Here is a 6,935-nt window from a genome sequence, read left to right as displayed (position 1 = left end):
AGATTTGTATGATGAATTATAATACTTTGATCTGGATCAGTTTATATTATTTACAATATATTGATATTTAATATCGGATCATGTATCATACACTTACCAGCAACATTGATATATAATGCTTTCGTGATTCATTGAAATATATTATACTTAATTACTTTCAACTAAGTTATTACGGTATTACATACTTTCCATTATGGACCAATTAATTTTCAAGTGCAGACACTTAATTATGTATTAAGTATAATAAATGTTGAATGCATTTTTATATACATAAATAATAACGTACCAATGTAATGGAAGGCTGTAGCAACCAAAAAGTATCCTACCCACACGTCGTCGTTTCCAGTCAAATTGTAGTTTACGGGTAAATTCTTCCGGGATCCAACGAATAAAAAAGAAGGTGTTTCAATTGTGCAGTTGCTAGTTGCATTATCCCAAGTCGTTCTATATGGTGTAATGAATGAAGCACCTATATTTTACAAAATAATAATTTTGAAAGTGTACTCAAGCACGATAGAATGCAATGTATAAATTATTTATCTTATCTTGCAAAATGTATTATCACTTACAGTTAAATGCAAATATAAGTTAAGTACAAGTAAATACTAAACAAATTTTGTTTTAAGACGCCGTTAAATGTTTAAAATAGAAAAACTCTTCCTTTGCTCATCTTGACTTTATCAAAATCATTTTGTTTGCAACGAGTCAGTCAGGACTGTTTCAATTTGACGAAAGTCTCTCTTGTCTTCTTTCCACGTTTGATCTTAGACTAGTAAAAGTAATCTTCAATCGAATACTTTTACCTTGTTACCTTTTAAATTTTTGAGGTATTCTCGGTTTATCTTTGAACATTGTCCTCAGTCAAATAAAACTATTATTGGATCTGTTCCTTATTCTCCTATTATCGTGAACCTGACCGGGCTTACACCAATGTTGGGATCAATACATATATGTAAGTTTAATTGTATTTTCATTAGTTTTTCGTTCCATATAATAAAATGTTAATACACATGTCTTAATATGTTTGACACCCAATACGGGTAGTAAGGATTAGTTTACAATAAGTTAATATCTACTTGTGTCCTCTTTTACATTGTTTACATATATACTCGTTAAATAACATGTACACAAACCGCCGTAAGTTATTACCAGTTTTATTTCATTTATTTTTTTAAATATTTTTAATCCAAATATAAAGCTTTTATGGTCGCAACAGTGCTGCTTTTCAGCAGATGTATAAATGAATTCTAAAACAAATATCAAACTGAATTAATATTAATATATATTAAGTGCTTTTCAAAGTTATAATTATATAAATATTTCCATTTTTAGTTTTTGTATTACATGTGCACCGTAGGGAACGTGTTACAGTATCGCGTTTTCCGGTTACAGTACAGAATTTTAAAGATGGAGGATTATTTGTTGGGAGGACAGGTAGGTGTTTTTATTCCGGTCCATACTACAAGTAGTATAGTTTCTAAAAATTGATTTTGTGCTTTGCTTGTAAGGAACATAATCCGGTATCTAGTCATATATTTCTTCAAACTCTGCAACGCAGATTTATCGCTATATTGACTTATAAATGTGCAGATTTGACAGTTTGAAAATTTGAATCGAGAGACCAACGCATTTTTCTCCAATTTCGACATTATTTATGCATGCCTAGAAAAAGTAAATCTGCAAAACGTTAGTCCTTTATGTTAAGAAACGTTCATAAAAGTTAGTAAATGACCAGTTGAATCGTTAAATGCGTTTGAAAAAATAAACAATGTTACAGTATAGAGCGAGGTGATTTGTGCAGGGTTACAGCATAGACCGAGCGACTTTGATCCGATTTTGATACAGTTTATACCCAGATTTCGGTTACAGTTTAGACTTCGATATTTTCTATATATACTAGGTAAAATGTATGAATGCTACATAGACTTTTAAATCTCTGTGAGCTTATTGGCCCGATGGCTATTCGTCCGTCTGTCCTACACATGTGTGTGCAATCTCATCCGCTCAGTAACTACTAAGTAACACTAAATGTGATGAAATTTACATGACTCTCTAACCAATTAAGTTGTTCAAATACTACAAGTAGTACAAGCATTCAAATCAAATCATGATCATGGCGTCAGTTCGTATGCTTCTTTGTTGAAGTTACGATTACTTTGCCATTATTAAATTTAAAGTCGTTTTTTTTGTATTTCAGACATCCTGTATAGCAGTTTTCATGTTTCTGATTGAAAGTTATAGAGTATAAATTAAGGTCAGACAATTACAATATCTTCTCTAGTGAGCCTGATGGAGGTACATAATAGTACAGTGGCAGAGTCGGGATAAGGCCGTCGACTTCAAATGAAATCCAATCATGACTGGATTCTTTGTATGTGAGGAATCTATCAAGCTAATTTACGGAAGGTCGGTGGATCTAGTCAGGTGTCCGTTCGTGTCTGAAATGTTTCACAAAGGGTATCTGGGGTCTTTCTTTACACTAAAGCAGGAATGTTTTCACATGACCTCAGTGTCGTTGAAACTTAAAATCCAAGAAAGCTAAACGTAACAAACCCTTTTAAATACTTACAAAATACATTATGGTAGATGGAAATTCCAACTTAAAATAAAATTTAAGATTGCAGTATTGCTCACTTAAATACTGTTTAATCATTTCTAGGGTATTGCCTGCTTGTTAATTGTGTCTTTTGACAGCTTATCTATGGTATGCAGGCTTCATAACCTCCGATCATCTCTCAAAATTTCATTTTATTTAGTTTCGCTCGATCATTGTGCACACGCAAATTTTAACCTGGGGGTAATATGCCGCTTTTCATAAAATGGCAATAACGTGTCACATTGAAGGTTCCATGATAACCGCCATATGAACACATCCACAGATGTGTAAAAAATCTAAAGTGTACCAGTTCATGTTTAATGTGAATTCTGCTGAAGCCGGTGCTCGGAGATGTGGACGGTAGCTTGCAGTTACCACTATCGTCCATGAACAGGTTTAATCAAACTGGGACTGCAACATTTTCATGTTCTCCGTGTTGGACTTTTGTTAAGGATTTTTTTCTCTAATTTATTACTAATAGGCATTATTATAATGTGTAATGAAATCAAGCAATAATCTTCTCTCAATACAATACGATAAAAGTTATTATTACCCCTCACTTTTTTCGTAATGCTAATTTCCCATAGGCCTCTGGGAGTTATTTTTACTGTTAATGCAAGTGTACCACGTGACTAAGAATTTTGTACTGTTACATAGGTTACATTATTTTTAAGAGGTCACGTGGTCTATTTCCTAAATAAAATTAAATAAAATGGTCGCCATTTTTTCTTGATTCATTCTTATTTTCAACGTTAAACCCCGATAGGACATCAATTTCTCCTCTGGAGTCCCTATGACACTCATAAAATTTAGTTGTTTGCACCCTGGTGTGCTTTTCGCGTATAAAATATCTTTGTGCAGAATAGTCAAAAAGTGAACATCGGAAGTAATTGCAATGTAAATAATTATGTGTCAAACTGGAACATGCAGACGATTTAAGCATGCAACAAAGGATTATTTAACAAATTTAATCAGTGAAATGTTACAGGTGTGGTGGACATAGGATATCATCGTTATTTTGTCAAAAACCATGCTAAGAATATTCTGGAAACAGAAGGATCAGATTTCACAGATCATAACCGTGTAAATGGGTTAGTGTATTGTTTCCTAAATAAAACCTAGCTTATTGTATGTTTATGATTTGTATATATCATCACTTGCTTAAAGAATAAAAGAAAAAGAAAACTTCTCAAGTAAGCCTACAGTAAAGTACACTTAAAACTTAAAAGGTAAGGACAGTTTAGTTATAGTTACTCTTGGTTTATTTTTGTTACAGTTAGATTTAGTTGACAATTTCAGATCATCTCAGTATTTTTGTTCGGGTTAATAAAATAAATAACACATGGGTTTGTGAGTAACAGTAAAAATATCATCCCTCGTAAAAAATAATGTTACCCTCGGCTACGCCTCGCGTAACAGTATTTTCCTCGGGATGATATTTTTACTGTTACCCACAAACCCATGTGTTATTTATATAATGTTGTTGTCGTGAAAACAGTCCTTACTTAGGACAGTACTTATTCTGCAAAAAGTCTCAATCTGAAACTTAAAGAAAGAAAAATAGCAAATTATAACTTTTCTGCTGAAGAAAAAAGTAGTACAACCTTCAAGAATGTATTAAATAGAAAGGTATGACTTATTTCATAAAAATAATGGATACACGAACTTTGTTTGAAATTTGGCAAGTATCTAAACTGTAACCGAAATTTGGGTATAAACTGTAACAAAATTGGATCAAAGTCGCTAGGTCTATGCGGTAACCCTTCAAAATTAACCTCGCTCTATGCTGTAACATTGTTTATTTTTTCAAACGCATTTTACAAACAGGAAAATAGGTTCAACTGGTCATTTACTTTTATAAACGTTTCTTAACACAAAGAATTAACGTTTTGTAGATTTACTTTATCTAGGCATGCTTAAATAATGTCGAAAGTGGAGAAAAATGCGTTGGTCTCTCGATTCAAATTTTTAAATCGTCAAATTTGCACATTTATGAGACAATATAGAGATAAATCTGCGGTGCAGGGTCTGAAGAAATATGTGACTAGATACCGGATTCTGTTCCTTACAAGCAAAGCACAAAAACAAATTTTAGAAACTAAACTACTTGACGTATGGACCTGTATAAAAATCACCTACCTCCCTTCCCATAAATAATCCTCCATCTTGAAAATTCTATACTGTAACCGAAAAACGCGATACTGTAACACGTTCCCTACGGTGATGTGTACAAAGTGAACTTTTTTATTCTAATATGACAATTAAGAACAAAATGTTAAACACATAAATATCTGACTTTTCTTTTTGTTCCGGACCATAATATGACTGACAACCATTCACGGCTTGCATTATAAGTAGTATGTACAGGATACTTATCAGGGGAATCTCCGAGTATTAAATTATCGGCAATCATTCACTATTGTTTAGAAGGAAGAAGAATAAATAGAAATTTGATCAAAACTTGATGTTGCACATCCTTCAAAATAAATTTATTTCACTTTTTTTGCGCATATCAACGAACAGTAGAACACAAACACAAAGCAGCAAAGCAGAACATGATGGCGATATGCACAGTTAGGGATGGTACGGATCACACCTTTGAAGATTATTTGATATCCAACCAGCAGTTTGACATGTTAAAGCCGGACAAAAAGTTTTTATTTTTGTAGATCTGGTGGCCAGTTTGGGCAATTAAGGAGAACGTGCCGGCCATATGCACATCTAGGGATGGTTATGATCATCTCTATGTAGTAGTATTGAAATCCCAAATGCAGTTCAACCTATGAAAGTCGGACAAAATTTTTCTATTCGTAGCTCTGGCGGTACATCATTTTGTGCAGCGGAGCGAACCGTGCCGGCAATATGCACATCTAGGGATGGTACTGGGATGGTACTGATCACTTCTGTGAAGTTTCATTGAAATCCAACCAGCAGTTTGACCTTTTAAAGTCGGACAAGAATTTCTATTTACAGCTTTGACTGCCATTTTTGCAGACAAGCGGAATTTATGACAATATACACAACAAGGGATGGTACTAATCACTACTGTGAAGTTTCATTAAAATCCCTCAAGCAGTTTAACCTGTTAAAGCCGGACAAGATGTTTTTAGCTCTGGTGACCATTTTGTACAGACAATTTGAACTTTCCGCACAACTAGGGATGGTACTGATCACTCCTGTGAAGTTTCATTGGAATCCTGCTGAATGCTGACAGACGGACAGACTGCGAAGGTAAAAAGAATATGTCTCCCAGAAAGTTTGGGAGACATCATAATATAAAGGTACAAAAAATAACCTCACCTTCAGAACTGGATATCCAAAATATAACAATTAAAATTGAGCCCGCTATTTTCGCCATTTTTAAGCTACGTATTTTATTTAGATGTTTTACTACCTGATAGATGTGTGTATTGTTAACCAACCTAACAAGGAAAAAAACATTCTTTACAAAATACAACAAAAAGTATGAAACATGTTAAACATCATCAAAACAAAACGCATAATTGAACAAAATGTTTGTCTGCACAATCTTCCGTATGCTATAACAATAGAATAAGGCATTTCATAAGACGCAATAAAGATTAATTACATAACGTAATTGGAAACATAATTCTATTTGAGATGAATGTTAGAATAACCTGACATAAGGCAAGACTTTCATTTGAATCTCATTTTAAGTGTTTTAATCGGAAGATTGTGTATCATATTTTCTCAATTATCATTCAACTCTATTGAATAACTTACTATTCAAGCTTATTTCTCATATTAATTTAATTATTATCTCTTTACTGTAAAAGATAATCAATGCACAAGATATACATTAACGCCTGCAGGTCTTTTTATCCTTTTTATACCATGCATGGGATTCGAGTAATACTAGTAATAGAATAGTAGTTGCGAAAATCACGACAGCACATATTTCGAAAATGCTTGTCCTAGTTTGCTTAATTTTTATCCAGGTTATCATTATTAAACAATACTTTAAAAAATTTGTAAATATGCAAGCAATAAAGCTGTGTCAAAGATAAAGAAAACTCGGAACATTTCCTTACAAATGTCACGCAAACATACCTTATGAGTTCCAACATAAATGCTTCAAATTTCAAAGTTCATGAGAAATCTAACTAGAAGGAGTTAATTATTTTTGAGAGCGATTATTGTCTAACAAATGTCCGGCGCGCCGTACGCCATCTTTTGAGACTTGTGAAAATTTGTAAAATTGGAAAAGAAAGTTTTAAGCAAATACAAAAAATGCATGAAATTATATGAAACTGTAAAAAAAATGTAATAACCGGACGTGAAAAAAACACAACGTAAAATTTTATGAACATATCTTTAA

Source organism: Ruditapes philippinarum, unplaced genomic scaffold (assembly GCF_026571515.1).
Source record: "Ruditapes philippinarum isolate M1 unplaced genomic scaffold, ASM2657151v2 ctg3160_1_1_1_1, whole genome shotgun sequence".
In the NCBI taxonomy this organism is placed as follows: Eukaryota; Metazoa; Mollusca; class Bivalvia; order Venerida; family Veneridae; genus Ruditapes; species Ruditapes philippinarum.
The sequence above is the reverse complement of the archived record's forward strand: the minus strand, read 5'-3'. Positions refer to the sequence as shown.